Raw genomic sequence first — 24,370 nt, forward strand, 5'->3', positions numbered from 1 at the left:
ACTGTAGTAGTACATAATGTTACACTATCTACAGTTACATTATCTACAGTTACACCATCTAGAGCCTTTTCAAAGGCTATAAGTGTGAAACACAAGTAGTAAATAAATTCAGTTACTAGTATATCAGATAGTGGTAAAGTCATGTTTTTAGTATAGTACTTCTATACAAGAATTTTGTGCAATTTTTTGAGGCCACTCAAAATAATTACCTCATTAATGCTACAAGAACCAAGTTGTGAATCATTTTGGTAACAAATATGTCCCCATTTTGAAAAGGAAGCAAAGCAAACAATTTTTGAGAAAAGCAACTGCTTTTGAGAAATAACTCAAATCACTTTGGGTGACATACACCATTATTAGAATAGCCAGAAAACAAAATCATTCCAAAGATTTGGGTTTTTTTAGTTCTTTTATTGGTACATTTTAGGTATAAAATTCTTTTACATTTATCATTGGGTGTTTGTACCAGTACATGACATATCTTGGTTCTTATTTTTTTCCGCATTACCTATGTGCCCTTCACCCCCTCCACCCTTCCCTATTTACATAGATTTCATTTCCATTTTTTTCTTTTCTCATTGTTTTTCCTTTCCCTCTTTTCCTTTCCCCTTCCCCTCCCTTCACTCCTTCATCTTTGGACCATTTTTCCTATTTCAAATTATCAATTATTCATTTTAATCATTTTAACCCTTGTTTACACTATCAGTTTCTCACACTAGAGAAACTATTCGGTATTTACACGTGTGTCCTATTTATTTCACTGAAGAGTATGGCCTCGATATGCATCCATTTAGCTATAAATGACTCTAGTTTTTCATTCTTTATGCCTGAGAGTAGTACTCCATTTTATAAGAAAAGCAGAATTTCTTTATCCAGTCTCCAGTTGATGGGCACTTGGGCTGCTTCCAAGCTTTAGTTATTACAAACTATGCCGCTATGAACATGGGTGCACGTATATCGCTGTGGTATGATTCTTTTAATTCTTTTGGGAAGATACCCAGCAAGGGAATAGCGGGGTCAAATGGGACCTCTAGTCCTAGTTCTTTGAGGCATCTCCATACTGACTTCCACAGTGGTTTCACCAGTCTGCACTCCCACCAACAATGGAAAAGCATTCCTTTCTCCTCACAACCTGGCCAGCATTTGTTATTTGTTTGATTTTTTGATAGCAGCCATTCTTTCTGGGGTGAGGTGGAATCTCAGTGTTGTTTTCATCTGCATCTCTCGAATGACGAGTGATGTTGAACATTTTTTCATATATTTGTTTGCTGCTTTTACTTCTTTGTCTGAGAAATGTCTGCTCATTTTAGATGCCCAGTTTTGAATTGGGTCTTTGAATTTGGGGTTCTGGTTGTTTTCAGTTCTTTATATATTCTAGATAGTAGTCCTTTGTCTGAGGTACAGCTGCTAAAAATTTTTTCCCCATATTGTAGGTTGTCTTTAAGCTCTATTGGTGGTTTCTTTTGCAGTGCAGAAGCTTTTTAATAAGATGAGATCCCAGTTGTTGATCCTTTCTGCTAGTTCCCATGCTACTGAGGTTTTGTTCATGAAGTCTTTTCCTATGCCAATGTCTTCAAGAGTTCTACCTTACTTATCTTCCAGCAAGTTTAGTGTTTCTGTCTTAATATTTAGATCTTTAATCCACCTCTATCTTAGTTTAGTGCATGGTGATAGGTATGGACCTAGTTTTAATCTTTGGCAGGTTGAAATCCAGTTTTTCCAACACCATTTATTAAATAGGTTATCTTTCCTCCAGTGATGGTGGTTGGCTCCTTTGTCAAAGATGAGGTGGCTGAGCATGTCTGGAGTGTTTCTGCATCTTCTAATGTATTCCACTGATCCTCAGGTCTGTTCCTTTGCCAGTACCATGCTGACTTTATCACAGTAGCTTTGTAGTATAGTTGGGGATTATGACACCCTCAGCCATGTCTCTGTTGCTTCAAATTGCTTTAGCTATTCTAGGTCTCTTCTGGTTCCAAATGAATTTTTGGATTGTTTTCTCTAGTTCTATGAAGTATATTGTTGGAATTTCAATTGGCATTGCATTGAATCCATATAGTAGTTTTGGAAGTATGGCCATTTTCACTATATTGGTTCTTCCTACCCAGGAGCAAGGGATGTCTTTCCATTTTCTTGTATCTTCTTCAATCTCTTTTTTCAGAGTGTTGTAGTTTTCAGTGTAGAGGTCTTTTGCTTCCTTTGTTGGACTGATTCCTAGATATTTCATTTTTTGGATGCTATTGTAAAAGGAATTGTTTCCCTAATTTCTCTCTCAGTGAGTCTGTTATTTGTGTACAAGAAGGTTATTGTTTTTGGAGTGTTGACCTTGTATCCAGCTACGCTACTGAATCTGTCAATTAAGTCTAGAAGTGTTTTGGCTGAGTTTTTTTGGGTCTTCTATGTAAAGTATCATATAGTCAGCAAATAATGACAGTTTAACTTCTTCGTTTCCTATCTTTGTTCCTTTTATTTCTTTCTCTTTTCTAATTGCTGTGGCTAATGTTTCCAGAAAAATATTGAACAGAAGTGGTGATAGTGGGCATTCTTGCCTTGTTCCTGATTTTAGTGTGAAAGTTTTCAGTTTTTGACCATTTAGTATGATGCTGGCTGTTGGTTTTTCATAGATAGCCTTAATCAGGTTAAGATAAAGACTTTCTATTTCAATTTTCTGTAGGGTGAATGGGTGCTGGATTTTGTCAAATGCCTTTTCTGCATCTATTGAGATGATCATATGGTTTTTGTCCTTGATTCTGTTAATGTGGTGTATTACATTTATTGATTTATGAATGTTCAACCATCCTTACATCCCTGGGATAAATCTGACTTGGTCAGGGTGTATGATCTTCTTGATGACCCCCTGTATTCTGTTTGCCAGTATCTTGTTGAGGATTTTTGCATCAATGTTCATTAGGGAGATTGGTCTATAGTTCCCTTTTTGGGTTGGGTCTTTCCCTGGTTTTGGAATCAAAGTAACACTTGCTTCCAGGAATGAATTTGGAAGTATTGGTTCCTTTTCAATTTCCTTGGTGAGTTTAAAGAGTAATGGCATTAGTTCTTCTTTAAATGTCTTGTAAAATTCAGCAGTGAAGCCATCCGGACCTGGGCTTTTCTTTGTTGGTAAATATTTTATTACATTTTCAATTTCACTCATTGTAATTGGGGTGTTTAGAATTTCTGTATCTTCTTCATTTAACTTTGGCAATTCGTATGTATCTAGGAATCTGTCCATTTCTTCTGTGTTTTCCATTTTATTGGAGAAGAGGTTCTTGAAGTAGGTATTGATGATCCTCTGGATTTCTGTTGGATCTGTTGTGACTTCACCTTTTTCACTCTTAATTGCATGAATTTGTGTCTTTTCTTTCCTTTTTTTGATAAGGTTGGCTAAAGGTTTATCAATTTTATTTATTCTTTCAAAAACCCAAGTTTTGATTCATTGATTTTTTGTATTGTTCTCTTAGTCTCTATTGCATTGATTTCTGCTCTGATCTTTATAGTTTCCTCTCTTGTATGAGTTTTGGATTCATTATGCTCTTCTTTTTCTAGGAGCTTGAGGTTCCGCATTAGGTTATTTATCTGAGTGTTCTGTTTTCCTAATATGGGCATTCACTGCTATGAATTTCCAGCATAGAACTGCTTTCATTGTGTCCCATAGATTCCTGTATGTTGTACTGGCATTTTCATTTACTTGTAGAAACTGTTTAATTTCTTCTTTAATTACTTCTGTGACCCATTGGTAGTCCAAGAGAGTGTTATTCAGTTTCCATGTGTTTGCTGGGATTTGGTGGTTTTTTCTGTTATTGATCTCCAATTTTATTGCACTATGGTCTGATAATATACAGGGGGTAACTTCTATTCTTTTACATTTACTTAGACATGTTCTATGAGCTAGCATGTGGTCTACTCTGGAGAATGACCCGTGTGCAGCTGAAAAGAATGTGTATTCCAATTTTGTGGAATGGAACACTCTGTAAACATCTATTAAGTCCATTTGTTCAATAGCTTGGTTCAGTTCTAGAATTTCCTTGTTAATTTTTTGCCTAGATGTTCTGTCTATTTGTGATAGTGGGGTATTGAGTTCCCCTACTCCAATTGTGTTAGTGTTTATTTGGTTTTTCATGTCTATTAGTATTTGTTTTGTATAGTTGGGGGCATTTGTATTTGGTGCATATATATTTAGGATTGTCATCTCTTCCTCTTGGATTGTTCCCTTCACAAGGATGTAGTGACCATCTTTGTCTCTCTTAACTAGTTTTGGTTTGGAATCTACTTTGTCTGCAAATAAGATTGCTACCCCTGCTTTCTTCTGGGTTCCTGTGGCATGGAGAACTGTTTTCCATCTTTTTACTTTCAGTCTATGAGTTTCTTTTTGAGTTAAGTGTGTTTCTTGAATACAGCATATTGTTGCATTTTCCTTTTTAATCAATTCTGCTCGTCTATTTCTTTTGATTGGTGAATTGAGGCCATTAACATTGATGGTTATAATTGATATTGATTTATCCTTGTAATGATGTCTTACTTTTGTTGGCTCTTTTATTTCCTATTTTTCCCCCTTTCCCTTTAGTGTCTTACCTTGCCTGGTGGCTTCCCTCTGTTGGCCCTCATGGAGTTGTGACCTTCATTACTTTTTTCTAGGATATTACTGGTTTGGTGTTCATGAAATTTCTCAGGTGTTCTTTGTCGTGGAAGTATCTAATTTCCCCATCAATTTTGAAAGATAATTTTGCAGGATACAACAGTCTAGGTTGGAAGTTATTTTCTTTTAGGGCTTGAAATACTTCACTCCAGGCTCTCCTTGATTTGAGGGTTTGTGTTGAGAAGTCTGATGTGATTCTGATGGGCTTTCCTTTGTAGGTGATTTGTTTCTTTTCTCTAACTGCTTGTAGGATTCTGTTTTTCTGTTGGGTTTCTGGGATCTTGACTATTATATGTCTAGATGTAGATGTTTTTTGATCATGGCTAATTGGAGTTCTATATGCCTCACTTGTCTGTTTGTCCAATTCTCTACCTCTGTCTGGGAAGTTTTCCACTATTACTTCTGTGAACAGTTTTTTTATGTCAATTGTGCTTTCTTCTGTTTTGTCATGGACTCCTATCAGTCTTATGTTATTCTTCTTTGCATTGTCTAGCAGTTATTGGATTGATTTCTCATGGTCCCTTACTAGTTTTAAGAAATCTCTATTTTCGTGGTCTCTAACCATGATCCTGTCTTCTATATCTGATATTCTATCTTCAGATTCCCTTAATCTGCTGTGGATACTTTTGATGGAGTTTTTGATCTCCTGAGTTATCTGTTTGAATCTGTTTCATAGATTCCATTTCTTTCTTATGTTGAGAGATCATGGTTTCCATTTCTTTCTTATGCTGAGTATTCATGGCTTCCAGCATGTTTCTGAGCTCATCTATTTTTCTATCTGTTTCTGTTCTAGATCCTCTAATCATGTCTTTCACTCTGCTCACCATCTCTGTAGATATCTGGGAGATTATTTCTGCTTTGAATTTTTCTAGAGCCTCATTCATCTGTTTTATTACTTTCTCTGCTATCAGTTTAGAGTACCCAGGTGGTTGGTTATGGGACTTTTCCATCTCATTTCCCCCAGGATTTACCCTTGGTGGGGTGGAAGTCTGAGTTTGTGCCTTGCTTAAATGTCTTCTCATTTTTGTTTTTGGTACTGTCCTTGGCTCAACTCCTGGGTTGATAGTTGAAATTGCTTATTGTAGATATCTTTGTTGCTTGTAATTAGAACCCTTATGGAATGATTACCTCTCAGAGGTGTCTTCCAGATATAGCTGGTCTTTAAGTTTTGAGTCTCTAATGACTCTAAGGCTATCTCATTTTCCTTATACTTGGAAGGTTCATTGACTAGCTCAATAACAACACCTTAGCCCAAGTGATGCAATCAGCAACACCATTGCATCAAGTACATCTTTGAAGATGACATTTTGTGGTAGTTATTAATCTATCACCTTTAGCTGTGTGAATTAAATCAAGATCGAGGACAAACCCAACATATAGTGAATAAACTCTTCAATATAACAACTTTACCCTTTGTGATGGGGAGTTAGAAGGGGTTGGGAAGGGAGGGACAGATGGGAAGAAGGATAGGGGAAGGTTAGCAGTGTGGCCAGAGGACACAGTTGAGAAGGAAATAGAGAATAATAGGAAAATATAGAAGAACTCTGAATGAGGACAAAACAGGGACAAAAAGGGAAGATGAACAATGTGGGAGAGCAAGAGAGTGAGTGTAAGAGAGAGAGAGAGAAAGGAAAGAGAATAGAAAGAAGAAAAGAACAGAAAAAAAGGAGAGAAAAAATATTTACAAAGTGTTGAAAAAAACCTAAAGATAAGAGTAGCAAAGGAAAAGAAAAGAGAAAACAAACTAATAATACTAATTTTGGGAATAAAAAATAACAGTGAAGATGAAGGGCCTCTTTCAGGGTATGTCTTTGCTGTCACAATAGACAATGTGGGTTGCAGTGTGCAGATATAAGTAAATGAGTCTCAGCAAGCTGGTCGCAGACCCATGAGATTCAGGCAGATTTCTGGCTGCAAGTCCCAAGTTGAGTTCCCTGTCCTCCCGTAGGATTGAACTCTGCAGAGTTGTATTGCAGGTTCCAGCTGCCCTTCCCCTGAAGATAGTCCTGGTCCTGATGGGAGGTGAAGATGACTCCAAATTACCCAGTACAGTGGTCTGGTGGTCCAGTGTCCTCTGCGTTTTTGTAGTGTGGAACCAGGTGGCTGTACAGAGAAGAGGCCAGAGGAGCAGGGGTGGGGTTGGGGGTGGGGGTGGGGTGGGGGTGTCCAGTGGATTGCTGTCAGGGCACGGGCTGATTCGGTGTTTTCCATGCGACTGGCCTCCAGAGATTTGTTAAACTGTTCACCAAGGAAGCAGACACATGAGAGAGAAATAATGTGATTGCATTGGGATTTGGTAATTTCCAGATGAAGTAGAAAGTAGGATTTATTTAGTATATTTTGGGGAAGAAAGGAAAATTTTCTTGAGCATTTAAGATGTTTTTATTGCCATAACTTATAACCTCCGTATACTATTTGTATAGAAATTCATCTTTAATACTGGAATAAGCCATTATTCCATATGTATGAGGAACTTCTGCAAAACATATGGTAGGAATATATAGTTAGTAATAATATCTTACTACCAAATACAAAGAATGATCGAGATCATTAATTGAAGGAAAAACTTTGGCAAGTGGCTTCATTAAGAATTTTAACTCCTATCTGTTCCAGCACTGCTCAGGGGATGATTATGAATTTATTCTTTCTAAAGATGCAACTTGGTGCATTCTTCAGTTGACCTTATCCAGGCATTGCAATCTATTATATGCCAGTGGGCAGGTCCATATTTAGTTTTACTTCTCTAAAACTATGATTAATACATGCTTGTTCATCACTGAATTAGTAAGCTAATTTTTCCCCCACTAGCCTGTGATTTACATAGCTGTTAAGGCCAAGCTTCTGCAGTAATCTGCACAATTCTTTGGCTGGGGCTCTGACTAACTCTCCAGTCCTTTCCCTGAAATGAAATCTTTTTTGCTTCAACTAATTTTGAGTTACTATTTCAATGAAAATGACCTGACTCCGTTTCTCTGGCAGCAAGATGATTCTGCCTATGTTTGTCACTGTCTGCTGAGCTATACTCACCCATTAGTTGTGCCCTTTAGATATTTATACATGACAAAATCAGAGCTGAAAGGGTTGGCTAGCCTGTGACTTGGGAAGCTGCAAACTTGCAGTTATCCATGGATTTGAGACCCAGCTTCTGCTTTTTCTGCTCTCTCTATTGATCTGTTGAAATCTAGACATGTTTTGAAGCAAGTGGAATATGATGTTTGATTTCTGCCGCCTCTGATTCGAAGTCAATGCCATATTCCTGTGATATCTCAACTGTGAAATTAACAAGTTGAAAAAACACTTAGAAATTTGATGTTCTTTTGACACATAAACACTTTACTTAGAAAAAGTAAAAGCAAAATGGAAAATATAGTATCTTAAGTCTGAATCAATTGAATCAAAGCAGCTTGTTTAGCTTCCCTAAGACATAATTTGTGTAATCCACAACATTTACTTACTAAAAATTAAAGGAAGAGATTAGGCCTTCTTGAGCTATGCAATTTCTCACACATTTTGGATCCCAAAATGGTGAGTGATATTGATTTATATCACCAAATCTAGAAGAAAAATCCTTGGTTGGACATGGAAGTCAAACAGTGATTGATTTTGGGCTTAGCAAAGTTTTCTTGGCTTTCAGGGTCTATGTTCCACTCACTGTTGCTTTTTCCTCTAATTTTGTTGGTGTGATTTGACATTGACACAATTAACCAAAAAAGAATCAAAACTATTACTAAGTAATTGTGGTGTTATCTGGGGACTGAAGAGTTCTGTGACTTAGCATTTACAATTCAGACTAATCACTGCTTATGATATTAAAAAAACAAATTTCTAGTTTTTATGATGAATCTATATGTTACTGTGCTGGAGTTCTTGTTGAGTATTTATTAAATTCTTATCCACAAGCCCAGAGAAGTTATTGAAAGTTCTGATGCTCATTTATTATATATTTTACTATTATCTCTTTCTTGAAACTTCAGATGTTGAAAGATTTCCCTGACATACTGCTTCATGATGTACAAATTGTACAGTTAAATTAAGGAGATCGGAATTACCTAACATCATAAATTGGGTGTTGTACCAATTATTAAATAACAAAAATCCAGGTCATAATTATTTAAAAAAATTGGAACATATGCTTTTTACCTGATAAGAGGCCTGGAAGTACATGATGATTGGTATCGTTTTAGTGCCTTGATGTTGAAAAGGCCAGAATCGTTTGAATTTTTCTGTACATTTGACACTTTTTGATCATAAAAAGGCCTCTACAGCTCCAAACACTTTATGTGTATTCAAGACAGAAGATATAAGGGGAATATCTTAGTTCTTTTTTTTTTTAACCAGGAAAGGAAAATCTTTCTAGGATTATCTCCATAAACTTCATTTGCCCAGATATAGGTCACCTGGTTACACTAATTTCAAGAGAAACTGGGAATTTTGACTGCTTGCTCATCAGTGGTGTAGTCCAATTGACTTCTATTACCTCCGACTTTTCATAAGGGAAAGAGAAGGGAAATTTTTCAGAGTGACCTAATGGCTAATGCAATAGAGAAATTGAAGAATTTTATCAGCTGATAATAAATAAAAATTATACTCTTTATAAAGTAATTCTCAAATAGCCATCATATAAAGAATGATCACTGTTATCTAATCTTAGCTTACTACTACATGCCATATTTCTGAAAAATCAGCTTTCAACAGAGTTTGGTAGAAAATTAAATGGTAAAGCTAAAAAAACCCATAATTTTTTAAAAAGAGTCAATTTTCCTGTAGGAAGAGACTAAAACTATCTTAGTTGATAATGCACATTTACTTTGCAAGATAATTTCAGAGGCTATTCTCAAAATGTCTCAAGTACTTTTAGTTGAGATATTCTGTGTCAAACATCTGCTGCTACATTTGCAATTCTGTTACACTTGCAACACCAACTCTGCTATAACTATAGATTCTGACAAGGTACTTTCCTCTCCTTTCAATTCAGTGAGTTTTGGAAGGAAGGTATCTTTGCCTCCATGAAGTCTTTCTTTCTTAAACTTTCACATACATTATAAAAATAATAGATAATGTTGTGCTCACTTTGACAGCACATATACTAAAATTGGAATAATACAGAGAAGGTTAGCATGGCCCTTGTGCAAAGATGGCACACACATTTTTGAAGTCTTCAATATTTTTCTGTTTAGATAGTTAGCTAACTATATGTTATTACTGTTGAATTATTTTCTGTTGTCAGTGAAGGTATAGTTTTGGCATTAGAAGTTACTTACTGTATGTCAATATTTGGTTTGTCTTAGTGTTTACCCTGTGATATAGATCTCAATCAATAAAAATATTACAGTCGAATTAAGCCTTAAAGTATAGACTTAATAATATATACAGTGTTTTACCCAACAACAGCATCAGAGTATACATTCTTCTCAGAAGCACATAGGAGTTTCTCCAAAATAGACCACATGCTAGCCCAGAAAACATGCTAAGTGATGCAAAATAATTCAAATATCCCACACATATTATCAGATCATACTACAATGAAACTAGAAATCAATGGCAACAGAAACCACAGGTGCGAACACATGGAAATTAAACAATGCTCTCATGAATAACCAGTGGATCACAGAAAGTCTCAAGAAATTAGACAATTCCTAAAATAAAACAATGCCAGTACAATATACCTGGACCTATGGGACACAGTTAATGCAATCCTGAGAGGAAGGTTGTTTATAGCTTAAATGCCCACATCAACAAAACAAAACAACACAATACAAACAGAGCAAAGCCAAATAAATAAGCTAATGCTGCACCTCAAGTTTTTAGAAAAACAAGAATAATCTAAGTCCAAAGCTAGTACAAGGAAGGAAATTATAAAGACCAGGGCAGAATTAATGAAACTGAGACTAAAAATAATCAAGGAATCAAAGAGCTGGTTCTTTGAATGAATAAACTAAAGAGAAACACCCCTAGACAATCTTACCAAAAAAGAGAAAAGGTCATAATCAATGCAATTAGAAATGAATAAGGTTTGGGCCGGGGATTTAGCTCAGTGGTTCCAGTGCCTGCCTCGCAAGTGCAAAGTCCCAAGTCTGATCCCTGGTACCAAAAATAAAAAAAAGAAATGAATAAGGTAAAATTACAACAGATACTGCTGAAATCCAGACGATTATTACTATTTTGAGAATTTGTACTTTAAGAGAATTCAGAAGAAATGGGTATTCTCAGGTACATATGAATTTCCAAAACTGAACCAAGAAGATTTAAAAAACCCTGAACAATCCTATAACAGGTAATGAAATTGAAGAAGTAATGAAAAAAAAAAAAAAACTACCAACTGAGAAAAGCCCATGTCCCGTTGTATTCACTAAAGAATTCTACCAGAGCTTTAGGGAAGATCTAATACTCACACTCCTCAAGCTTTTAATGAAATTGAAAATGAAGGTGTACTCTCAAAGTCATTCGCAGAAGTTAATAGTAGATTATTCTAAAACCAGCAAAGGACACACACACAGACACACACACACACTAAAAAGAACTACAGGCCAATCTCTTTAATAAACATAGATGCAAAATCCTCAACAAGGCACTGGCAAACAGAATGCAACAAATCATCAAAAAGATCATACATCTTTAACAAGCAGGGTTCATCATAGGGATTCAGGGATGGTTCAAGATATGAAAATTAATAAATGTAATACATTACATAAGTAACAAGGACAATTATCACACGATCATCTCATTTGATGCAGACAAACCCATTGATAAAATTCAATATCCATTTTCATGATATACAAAACCTTAAATAGGTATAGAAGAACCTCATCTTAATTTGATAAAATCCATTTATACAAACCGACAGCCAAGATTATGTAGGTGAAAATTTTCCCTCTAAAATCATGTACATGGCAAAGATGTCTGCTATCAACACTCCTGTTCAATGTAATTCTCAAAACCTTAGCCAGAGCAATCAAACAAGAGAAAGAATAAAAGGATATATATATAGGAAAGGAAGAATGTCCAATGATCATTATTCGCAGATGACATGATTCTCCATATAAACGACCCAAAAAAGTCCATCAAAAGTCTTCTAGAATTCAATAGCATAGCAGGATATAAAGTCAACACATACACACACACACAGATCAATAATGTTCCTAAACACCAATAATGAACTCAACAAGATGGAAATTAGGAAAAACACCCTTCACAATACCATCAAGAAAAATGAAATACTAAGAAATTAACCCAATCAAGAAAAGTGGAAGAGCTCTAAAATGAAAATTATAGTTATCTGCAAAAAGATATAAAAGAGGACATCAGAATATGAAAAATATGCTCTTTTCCTGGATAGAACCAATACAGTCAAAATGTCCATACTTCCAAAACTGATATACAGATTTAACACAATCCCAATCAAATTTCCAAATAGCATTCCTACCAAATTAGATAAAACAATTCTACAATTCATATGGAACTGGAAGGGATCCAGAATAGCAAAAGTAATTCAGCTCAATAAGAGCAAATCAGGAGGCATCACAATCCCAGACATTAAGTTATATTACAAAGCTATGGCGATAAAAGCAACGTGGTCCTGGCGAAAAACAAACAAAACTAAACTAAAGGAACAGACATGTGGATCAATAGAACAGAATAGAGGATGCATAAACAACTCTGGAAACATTCAGCTATCTGATTTTTGACAAAAAGGCCAAAAATTTATGCTGAAGGAAAACAGCCTTTTTAAAAAATGTTGCTGGGAAAACTGGTTATCTGCATGCAGAAAATTGACCAACATGTCTTGCTCATATGTCATATATTAAACTAAACTAAAAATGAATCAAATATCTAAAATGAATCTAAATATTAAAACAGAAACAATGTGCTGGAAGGTACAATAGGTAAAACCCAGGAAGATACAGGAGTAGGCAAGGACCTTCTGAATAGAATGCCAATTGCACAAGAAGTAATACCAAGAATCAATAAATTGGATAATATCATAGCAAACTACAAAGCTCCTGCACTGCAAAGAAAAACAATTATCATATGTTATTTGAAGAGACAAACTATGGAATGGGAAAACTTTTTGTCAGTTATTCCTCAGATAAGAATAATATTTATAATATATAAAGAACTAAGAAATATTGCACCACAAATAAAATGTGCAATAAAAAATGAGCAACTGAAATGAACAGACAATCCTCAGAAATAGAAACACAAATAGCCAATAACTACATGAAAAAATGTTCAACATCTCTGACAATTAGAGAAATGCAAAGAAAACAATATGGAGATTCCATGTTACTCTAGATAAAAGAATACCTATCATCATGAAATCAAATGCTGGTGAGGCTGCAGGGAAAAAGGAACCTTACCACATTGTTGGTGGACATGTAAGCTAGTACATCCATTATGAAAATCAGTATGGAGATTCCTTAAAGTACTAAAACTGAAAATTCCATTCAATCCAGCTATTCCGCTTCTAGGTATCTTCCTGAAAGAGTTAAGACATTATATTACCGTGATCTATATCTATCTATGTCTATATCTAATCTACATCTTTATCTTCTATCTATCTAAAGCCCTGTTTGCAGCTATATCATTCACAATAGCTGAATCTTGGAGGTGACCTAGATGAATGGATCAAGAAAATGTGGTATTTATACACAATGGAGGATTGCTCTGCCTCAGAGGATAAACTTCAAGTTGGGAGTGGTGGTGCATGCCTGTAATCCCAACACTCAGGAAGCTGAGGCAGGAGGATCTCTGTGAGTTCCATGTCAGTCTGGGCTACACAGTGAGTTCAAGATCAGGCTGAACTATACAGTGAGGCTCTGTCTCAAAACAAAAACAAAACAAAACAAAACAATAAACCAGTCATTTGTAGGAAAGTGGATGCCCCTTAAGACAATAATGTTAAGTGAAATGAATCAGATGCATAAGTTTACAAATGAATGGTTCCTCATATGAGGAACATAAAATATAAATAAAGTGTAAAATAAAAGCTAGATAATAGGCAGATAGATGTTTAGCAAATAGGACAAAGACCAAATGATGGAGAAAGCGGGGAGAGAGGGGAGCGGAAGGTGATTAAAAAAGAATTAAGGTGTGTTATGTACACGTACAAACTCCCCATAAGAAATGTGAGCAATGTATTACAAACAGGTACTACTAAAAATATAAATTAAAAAATAATAGATAATATTTATTCAACACTTACCATATGATGGGGATGGGATCAGCTTATTGTATATTCACAGTGACATGTAGTAGACCCTTTTGAAGTTTATTTTGTGTAGTTGAGGTAACTGCAGCATAAAGATTATGTACTTCCCTGATTTAGAAAGATAGTGAAAGAGCTGGTTTCAAACTTGAGAAACCTGGCTCTAGAGCCCAAGATCTTAACCTTCTAATTGGTATACTTTTAATTTACATAATTTTGTTTTATTCTGCTATTCTATAAGGTCCTTGAAGGTGGTATACATTATTTGTGATAGGGCCAATTTATTTACGGTTCCAAAAAAATCTGCTTGTATCTAATTGCAAAAGTCATTGACTTGTAATTGGCATTCTTATATATTTAATTAATTTATTTGGAAAGCTTTCTTATTTGATATAATTTAAGATTTTGTGAAAATTTTATGAATTATACAAAGGATTCCCATATACTCTTTATTTAGATTCTCCAAACATTAACATTTTGCTGTAATTTCTTTTTCATTCTATCTATCCTTCCACCCACCAGTCATCTCTCCATTCATTCATCCATCCATCCACCCATCATTCATCCTATTGGGAAGAACTTAATCACATCATTAAATCAGGGAGTCTAGAATCTAGCTCCTTTGTGAGTGATGAGGTATTCTGTTAAGTTTGAGTGCTCTATATAGGAAGTGAAGAAGGGAAGAACACATATTTAGAGTTCTTAGCCACAGCAATGATACTTATAGGTTTATCTTTGTCATAGTATTGCATAGTGGTATGTTCCAAGCACTGTGGAAAAAGGTATAGTATGTTTTCGCATTTGGTGTGTCCAGTACATAGTAGCTATTATTACCTTTTCTTAATAAAGTACTGGTTTACTGGATGCTTCCTAACTCTACTACTGATGAACATGTATCACTGTGGGGCCCAGTGTTGATGTCTGAGAAAAATGGAGATGTACTTCGGAGGTTCTACACTGACAGCCTCAACTATCTTCACATGACTGTAGTTGGAAAGACTGAAGAGTTTTTGGTGTCATCAAACTTCAAAAAGAGGCAGATTTAAAGTATGTCAGAAAAATCAGATCTCACGTAAACTGCCTGCCCATTTTGTTCATGCATCAAATCCTATTTTGCAAGGAGAGGACTTTATTTAACTTGTATATTTTAATTCATCCTATAAAGAGCCCTGAGGTATCCTTTTTCCTCTTAAACCAGGACTTTTGGTTCATGCCAAATATTTTGGGTGCTCATCTCCAAATATAAGATGAGTATTTCAGAAATTCAAATGAACTCAGGGATGCCACAATTTTGACCTTATGAAGTTATCCTTTCTGATGGTCAGCTCAGAATGTAGGGATAAAAAATAAGCATCAAGATATGTGACTTCAGGAGAGGGCTCATGGTTCATAAATACAAAGAATGTATTCATCTGTCTTCAGGGACACCTGCTGACACCCAGTCTCCAAATCCCAACTAAATAGAAGGTAAGTAGATTTTAGCAGCTAGTAGCTAAGAAAATGTTTCCAATTGTCATATATCCACTGGTATTCTTATAGATAAATTATGAGACTGTCAAGTAATTTATTTATGTATCACACATATTATAAACACACGTGTTTAGGTATCAGAACAGTGACAGAAACACAGGGAATATATATGCTCTGGAGAGGCTTTGATGTGTTGAGGATCTGTTACTGTTCATTGGCTAATGACATAGTTATTTTAAGGACATAAAAGGTACACCCTACCCTTTTAAGAAATGTGACTTTTATTATTAAATGCATATTTTCATCAAATGGTTAATTTTTTTCCTTTGAAAATTTTAAAGAAGATATAAAGCTCTTAAGAATGGGACTTTCCTAAAGAACTAGGAGAAAGTAGTATTGTGGAAGCAAATATGCAGATTTTGGCCTTAAATGGACTATTTAGCTCTGTCTTTTTACTAAGTTATACTGAATATTTAAATTAAAATAATTTATTACTAAAAATAATTTATTACTGTAAAATGCACATTGTCTTTAATTCCTCTCACTTCAAAGACAGTTATCCCATCACCTTTCATACTTTCTGAAGGAGTTCTGGAAGTTCTCTTTTGTGAGTGCCTTTAGCAGTGCTGTCCTTGCTGCTTCAATGCTTGAATTGATTCAAAATGTTTATCTGTCATGGTTTTTGAATTTGGTGAAGAGCCAGAACTTGTACAGTGCTATATCTAGTGAATGAGGTGGACAAAGACACACTGCAGTGATTTTACAAGCCTGCCTTTCTGTTGGATGGCATTCAGCAACAGCATTCACTATATTTTTGATCACATCTCATAAAAACACTTATATGAGGAATTCTCAAACTGCTTCAGAAACTGGCAAGAATTATGGGGTAAATGTGTTCAAAGAGAGGAGGAGTATTTTGAGAGGTACTAATGGCAATGTATCTTTTACTGTAATAAACTTTTAAAATTTAAAGTCTATTATCTATGTATCTATATATTTTTGAGTAAGAAACCATTCAAAACTTACTTGCTTAAAGGAACAGAAATGTTTATTTTGTTCAGGAATGTACAATTTGAGAAAGATTTAGTGGAGATATTTTTCTCAAATACATATTCAAGGGGTGGACTTGGATCATTTGCAGTCTTCCTCTTTCACAGATTTTGAAGTGAAGGTTGACTGTCACATAGGACATCAGCTATGGCTTGGATGCAACACCTATTGTGTCTCTCAGTGTGACCCTAGCGTTCTCACAGGGTAATCACTCTGTTTCAATGGCAAGAATTCAGGGGAAGAGAGAGAGGGAGAGGGAGCAAGGAAGGGAGGGAGGGAGGGAGAGAAAGCGAGTCTCTGAAGTTGTGTTGCCTTGTACAACACAGTCTTTTTCTTTCTTTATTTTTTAGAAGCTTTGTGCTGAGGCTTCAGAACAAATGTCCCAGCCCTTCAGCTTATTCATAGGGCAGCTCAGCACACTGCCCCTTTTCCTTCCCTCCTAACTCACAGATCCCTACCCCTCCCACTTCTCCTACTCCTTTAGACCTTTTCTTCCTATTACACAATATCAGTTATACATTTTTAAAATCACAATATCAAGATCTAGAAGACATTACCACAGATTTTACAGAATTTAAAAGGATATAGAAAGCATATTACAAAAATCTGTTTTGAAATAAATTTGACAACTTCTAAGAAGTACCTCGGAAGACAAATTAATGAAACTAACTCTGGAGGAAATATAAAATTTGAATAGCACCTATCAAAGAAAGTATATTCCTAGCTTGAAAATCTACCTATATGACAACAGCAGGCTCATATACATTTTAACTGATAAATTATATCAAACATTTAAAGCAGAAAAAAAAGAAGGAACACTTTTCCCCTCATTTTAGGAAATCAACATTGTGCTAATCCTAAAACTAGATAAAGATAATAGAAGAAAAAAGTATGAACATAGATAGAAATTTGTTTAACAAAACAAACTATTAGAAGTCAGATCTGGCAGTATGTAGAAATTGGTTTTATTATAGGGATAGCAGTGTTGGTTCAGCACTGGAAGATCCACCCCCAAAAGTAATCATTTTAACAGAGGAAAGGAAAAAGTCATATGATCCTGTCAGTAGTTGGAGAAAAAGTATTGGACTAAATTCTACAGCTGTTCATGGTAAAAGCTATCAGGAGACTAGAAGTAGAATAGAACTTTCTCAACAGATCAAAGACATGTACTCCATACTTCCAGCAAAAACGCCTTATATGAATGGAGAAGATACAATGCTTTCTCCTTAAGGTGGGGAACAAGGGCAGATATGCCTACTCTTCATCTGTCCATTCAACTTTGAAACATAGGCCCAAACCAAAAGAGTCTGGCAATAAAATGACACAATTAGGATAGGATTGGCAAGGGAGAAACAAAATCTTTATATGTAGATGAAATGATCATCTACACAGAAAATACTAAGAAATCTCTAGGAGCCCCTAGAACTTGTATTTGAATTTAGCAGGATTAGAAAACACAAGGTATATATAAAAATTCAAGTCTATGTATATTTTCTATAAATAAAGAATTGGATATTGAAATTTAAAAGCTATGTAGAAGTAGAAAAAGTAAAAAAAAAGTAAAAAAGAAAAAAAGAAAGTACCTAGAAAAGTAAAAAAAGTAAAAAAGAAAAAAAAAACAGTGTTGGAAGACATTTAATACCTAATTTTAACAGTTCCTCTAAAGCTACAGTAATCAAGGCAGTGCTGGTGTAAGGAAAGACATATAGGTCATTGGAATAAAACAGACAATCTAGAAATAGAACTACACATATATGGTCCACTGAGTTTTGAAAGATTATTTAACAGTAACATTTTATAGAACATAAACTCAACTCAAGAGCAGAGGAAAAGATAATGTTTTCTGCAAATGGCACTAGAACACTGGGTATCCATATATAAAAAAAGTAACTTCACCCCTTTATTTCCATACATAAAAATAACCTGAAAGGATCTATGAACCTAAATATGAAAGACTAAAAGTATAAAATTTTAGGAAGAAATTATAAGGGAAAATGTATATGAATTTAGGGTAGGCAAGAATTTCCTAGAATGTAAAAAATGATGTATAAAATAAAAAATTGATAAATGAGATTTCATAAAAATTTAGAACATTAAATGACATCATTAAGAAAATAAAAAGTAGTCCTTAAACAGACCATATTTATAATGTATATAAACTATGACTAGAATATATAAAGAACTCTTACAGCTCATTAATAGACAATCCAATTAAAAAGTAGACACAAGAAGATGATAAATAGCCAGTTCAGCTCAAGGAAAGGTGTGCAACCCTAGAATCAGAAAAATACTAATCAGTACAATAACAAGATCACTTTATACACTCATTAGAGAGATTAAGTTAAAGGTTTTAAAAGAACAAATGTCAGCTTAAGTGTGAAGCAGTTAGAACTTTCTAATACAGCTAATGTGAATGTAAAAGGACAAAACCATTTTGAAAAACAATATAGAAATTTCTTGTATTACTGTTAAGAACCAACAGTCCTATTCTTAAGTTTTTACTTGAGAGGAATGAAAACCCATGTTCACAATAGATTTGTACATACAACTGGAGTATCCCTTATCGGAACTTGTTGGAACCAGAGTGTTTCACATTTTTCCTTTGAAATCCACTTGATCTGCAAAGAGGATAGCTACTAGTGCTTTCTTTTGCGGGGGGGGGGGTGTTCCTGTCACATGGAGCATTATTTTCCCCCCTTTAACTTTCAGACTATGAGTTTCTTTTTGAATTAAATGTGTTCCTTGTATGCAGCATATTGTTGGGTCTTGCTTCTTGACCCATTCTGCCACTCTATTTCTTTTGATTGATGAATTGAGACCATTAACATTGAAGGTTATAACACATACATACTGATTTATCATTGTCATGACTTTTTCTGTTTGTTGGATTCTCCCCCTTTGCTTTTAATTTCTTGTCATGCCAGATGGGTTCATTTTGCTTTGCTTCCTGGAGTTGTGATCCTCAATGTCTGTTTCTAGGATATTGCGCAAAATTCTTTGGAGCGCTGGTTTGGTTTTCATGAAGTTCCTAAGGTACTCTTTGTTATGAAAGTATCTTATTTGTCCATCAATTTTGAAAGATAATTTTGCAGGGTACATCAATCTGGGTTGGAGGCTGTTTTCTTTTAGGGCTTGAAATACATCACTCCAAGCTCTTTTTGCCTTGAGGGTTTGCATTGAGAAGTCTGCTGTGATTCTGATGGGCTTTCCTTTGTGTATGATTTGTTTCTTTTCTCTCACTGCTTGTAGAATTTTTTTCTTTTGTTGGGTTTCTGGAATCCTAACTATTATATGCCTATGTGTAGACTTTTTTTGATCAAGGCTAGCTCGAGTCCTGTATGCCTCACTTATCTGTATGTCAAGTTCTTTCCCCCTGCTTGGGAAGTTTTCTGCCATCACTTCTGTGAACAGTTTTTTTTATGTCAGCTGCACTCTCTCCTGTTTCTTCATTGACTCCAATCAGTCTTATGTTATTCTTCTTTGCATCATTTAGCAGCTGCTGGATTGATTTCTCATGTTCCTTTACTATTTTAAAGCAATTTTTCTTTTCCTCCTCACTAATTGCAATCTTATCTTCTATATCTGAATTTCTGCCCTCACATTGGTTCATTCTGCTGCATAGGCTTTCAGTGGAGTTTTTAATCTCCTGGAAATTTGTTTGCAACTGTTTTATGGATTCCATTTGTTTCCTATGTTGAGATTCCATCATGTTCCTCAGATCCTCTATTTTTTTTATCTGTGTTCTCTCTAGATTTATTAATCATGTCTTGCACCATAAGCAAAATCTTTGCTGTTATCTGAGTAATTATTTCTGATTTCATTTTTCCCAGATCCTCTTTTGTTTCCAGTTCAGAGAGTCCAGGTGATTGAGTATCAAATTGTTCCAGATTCATTCTGCTGGGCTACCTGGGCTTGTCTTTTCATAGGATATTGTCTAAAAGTTTTTGGAGTGCTGGTTTAGTAGTCATGAAATTCCTCAGGTGCTCTTTGTCATGAAAGTATCTTATTTCTCCATCCATTTTGAAAGATAATTTTGCAGGGTACATCAATCTGGGTTGGAAGGTGTTTTCTTTTACAGCTTGAAATACGTCACTCGAAGCTCTTCTTGCCTTGAGGGTTTGCATTGAGAAGTCTGTTGTAATTCTGATGGGCTTTTCTTTGTATGCGATTTATTTCTTTTCTCTAACTGTTTGTAGAATTTTGTTCTTCTGTTGTGTTTCTGGAATCTTAACTATTATATGTCTATTTGTAGTTTTTTTTTATCACAGTTTCTTAGAGTCCTATATGCCTCACTTATCTGTATGTCAAGTTCTTTTCCCCTGCTTGGAAGTTTTCTGTCATCACCTCTGTGAACAGCTTTTTTATGCCATCTGCACTCTCTCCTGCTTCTTCATTGACTCCTATTAGTCTTATGTTATTCTTCTTTGCATCATTTAGCAGCTGCTGAATTGATTTCTCGTGGTCTTTTACTATTTTAAAGCAATTTTTCTTTTCCTCCTCACTAATTGCAATCTTATCTTCTATATCTGAATTTCTGCCCTCACATTGGTTCATTCTGCTGCACAGACTTTCAGTGGAGTTTTTAATCTCCTGGAAATCTGTTTGCAACTGTTTTATGGATTCCATTTGTTTCCTATGTTGAGATTCCATCATGTTCCTCAGATCCTCTATTTTTTTTATCTGTGTCCTCTCTAGATTTATTAATCATGTCTTGAACTATGGGCACAATCTCTGTTGTTATCTGAGAAATTGTTTCTGATTTCATTTTTTCCAGATCCTCTTTTGTTGATAGTTCAGGGAGTGCAGGTGGTTGACTTTCACAGTGTTCCATCTTGTTTCCATTTGGGGTTGTTTTAGGTGATCTGGAAATCTGGTTTTGAAACTTGTTTATGTGTCTTCTCATTTCAATGGGGGTGGGGTGTGGGGGTGGGTGCTGCTGGTGCTGTGTGGCTCACCTCCTTTGTGCTTGAAGCGGGGCCTCCTGGTATAACAGGACGAGGATCTGGGGTTTCAGAAGCCTCGGGTACTCGTCTAACTTGTCTTCACCACCTCTTCTATTTTGAACTTTCTGTCCCAGGCTTTCTTGCCTGCTATTTATAAAGCTTTGTCCCATACATATCTTACAAGAAAGGATTTTATTAATGTTATTCCCACTTTACACGTTCCAAATGAGAAATAAAGTGAGATCCCAAAACCATACAATCAGTAAGTGGCCAAGTAAGAACTTGAACACAGAGTGTGTTTCTGAGCTCAGTGCCCTTCTCTCACCAATGAGCTGAGTTTCCCTCAAAAAATGTGTACGGCATAGTCTTGAAAGCTTTACATTATCACTTTTGCCTTACTCTGTTACAAGAATGAGATGGACCCCACATTTTGACTGGTGGACTCTTAGAACCTTGTGGACATGTTTTAAAACTACCATGCTGTCGCACTGATAATGTTTATGGATCCTTTTTTCCTTTATATTCTTTTGTCTCTTGAATAAATCAACCATTCAACCTCTTAGGTACCTTGAGCTATTATATACTAGGCATTTACTGGTGAGCAAAATAAATTAATTTGATGCTGTCATGGATATAAATTCAAATAAAATGATATGCACTAATTCAGGCATTTCTAAACATTTATTAAGCATCTGCTACAGAAAAGACCCTCTTCTACACACTTTGAAAGATGCCGCTGTGGGCCCATGTCTGAGCTTCCTCTCATCGAGCATCGGTAACAGAACACACACAGTAACAACTGCAGTCATGCAGGCTGTGCAGGGCATTGAGAATCAAGAACAGATAAGGGGAGATCAGAGATGAGGAACTACTGGAACTAGCTGATTACAGAAAGGCTTCATTGAACATGTACCATTACAGTTGTTATTTGGACAGTGTGAAGGTACAACATATATAAAAATTCTTCCAAACATTGTCAAAAAATTGTTTTTTGTTTTTTTTTATTTGGTACCAGGTACTGAACTCAGGTCCTTGCTCTTGTGAGGCAGGTGGTGGAACCACTGAGCTAAATCCCTGGCCCTCAAAAAATTGTTTACTGTTGAAAATTTTTACAGTTCACCAAAAACTGTTATATAACTTATTACACTAGATTTCTCTGGTCATAACATAATTTTACATGTTATTTTATTTTCAGCAGCATTTCATGTGTTATATAATTATGCATATATACAATTATATACATATCATATTTTATATCTATATGATACGATAATGAAATTGAGTTATAAGTCTGGAATTATTTTCTCAAGGCTACAGAGTTAGTAAATTAAATGAGATTCAAAGCGGGGTGGTAGTCAGAATTTATTTAATTTACTACGGGCTAATGCTAAACCATGAAAAGCCTTGAAGACCAAACCAGAGGAGGTAGACATTATTTGGCAACTAAAGCAGGTTTATTGACAGCAGAGATGCATAAATAGGCCTAAGCATAGACAGAATTATTCTGCAATCTGTGTTAAAAGTAGATTAGAGGGCCGGGGATTTAGCTCAGTGGTTTCGCCACCTGCTGCACAAGCGCAAGGGCCCAAGTTCGATCCCGGCACCAATAAAACCCCCCAAAAAACAAAAAAAAAGTAGATTAGAATCAGAATCCTTAGAGACATGGAGTCATGTTATAATAGTAAATTATGTCAGAGGTAATGAACCACTGATGTGGTCATTTTCATGAAGATGGGAAAGAAAGGTGCATTTGAAAACATTGTTGAGGTAAAACTGACTACATTTGGGCAAGAAATGAAAAATGTCAAAGCTGAAGATAAGATTTTAAACCTAGATATCGATGACATTGGCACTGATATTGGAGAAATTTATAGCACTACAACCAAAAATGGGAGAGGGAAGAAAAATGAAGTGAGATATGTGTATAGCTGTACATATGTGTATATGCAAGAATGATCTAGTGAGTTCATTTTAATATATATATATATTTTGATTTGGGGGGAAATGAAAAAATAAGTATGAGTACCTCAGTATGTTGGTGGTAAGATGGAACCATCTGTGAAAAGGACATCTCAGTATAGAGACAGAGAAAAGTATTTCTCATTGCATTGTAGCTTAGAAAGGGATATGAGGCCTTATTTGTGATGCTGGGAAGAACAACCTCTCTTTGTTTTGGGCACAAGAAATTTTGAGAATGTTGTGTATAAAGTCATTACTTAAATTTGAAGATTTACCTCTTCGTTTAAAGACACTATCATATTCTGAGAAAAATGTGGAGTCAAGATTTACATTTAAATTCTAGGTTTGTCTTATTTGAGCTAAATTAATAGAGACAAATTACTTAAACTCTGAGCCTTGCGTTTGTCATATGTAAAATGAAGTTACTCATACTTGCTGTGTCAGAATGAGAAAGAAATAAGATAATATATACAAAGAGCAAAGAGTGCTACATAACAATGCTCAATAAATTATAGTAATTCTAATGATTACATTGAGAATATCAGTGTAGACTGGAAATATCTTTTTTATGATATTGTCTCAGAAACTAAGGGTTAGAAGATCCAAACTATGTAAGAAATTATGGAATTAAATCCATTCCTTTAAAGAGGCCTGACATCTGCTAACCCAGAAAACTTATAAGCTGCCACTTTATTTGATGATTGAAAACCGAAAACTATAACAAGAAATCCAGCAGAAATTAAATTTGTTACTATATTTTGTCACTACTGCTACTTTAGTACCATTGCTTAATAATTATTCCCATTTTGCCTTTCCTTATTTATATAAGTATGTATAGGGGTGTGTGTGTGTGTGTGTGTGTGTGTGTGTGTGTGTGTGTGTTCAGGGTCATATAGTACAAAGAGCCAAGTAAATCAGATTTTCAAACCAAAGTCACTACTTCATATCCTGGTTCTTATACTTAATAGCTGCATGCCTTTTCCTCTGAAATTTATCATTTATTAAATAAAGCAAAAACACACCCATAATGTCATAAATGATGATATGAAGTATGAGTAAGTCCTTTATAAACTATGTTATAGGTCAAATATAGATGTTATTTTTTAATCC

General features: G+C 35.1%; 1 long non-coding RNA gene and 1 other non-coding gene across 3 annotated transcripts in view; one reads left to right on the forward strand and one right to left on the reverse strand.

Annotated features, from left to right (window-relative positions):
- Positions 1-6,765: 6,765 nt before the first annotated feature.
- The window catches only part of LOC147828431 (uncharacterized), a 41,157-nt gene continuing 23,552 nt past the window's right edge, over positions 6,766-24,370 (reverse strand). For both annotated transcript variants that reach the window (XR_015450837.1, XR_015450836.1), the window contains 2 exons: positions 12,991-13,949; positions 6,766-6,871 (listed from right to left, as the gene is read on the reverse strand). This is a non-coding gene — a long non-coding RNA (uncharacterized LOC147828431). The remainder of the gene's footprint in view (positions 6,872-12,990; positions 13,950-24,370) is intronic.
- On the forward strand, positions 9,696-9,802 carry LOC147828432 (U6 spliceosomal RNA). The gene has a single exon (XR_015450843.1). It is a non-coding gene; the product is annotated as a U6 spliceosomal RNA (small nuclear RNA).

The sequence above is a fragment of the Heterocephalus glaber genome, unplaced genomic scaffold (genome assembly GCF_053883595.1).
Source record: "Heterocephalus glaber isolate CG9 unplaced genomic scaffold, H.glaber_assembly_v1.0 deba00001097, whole genome shotgun sequence".
In the NCBI taxonomy this organism is placed as follows: Eukaryota; Metazoa; Chordata; class Mammalia; order Rodentia; family Bathyergidae; genus Heterocephalus; species Heterocephalus glaber.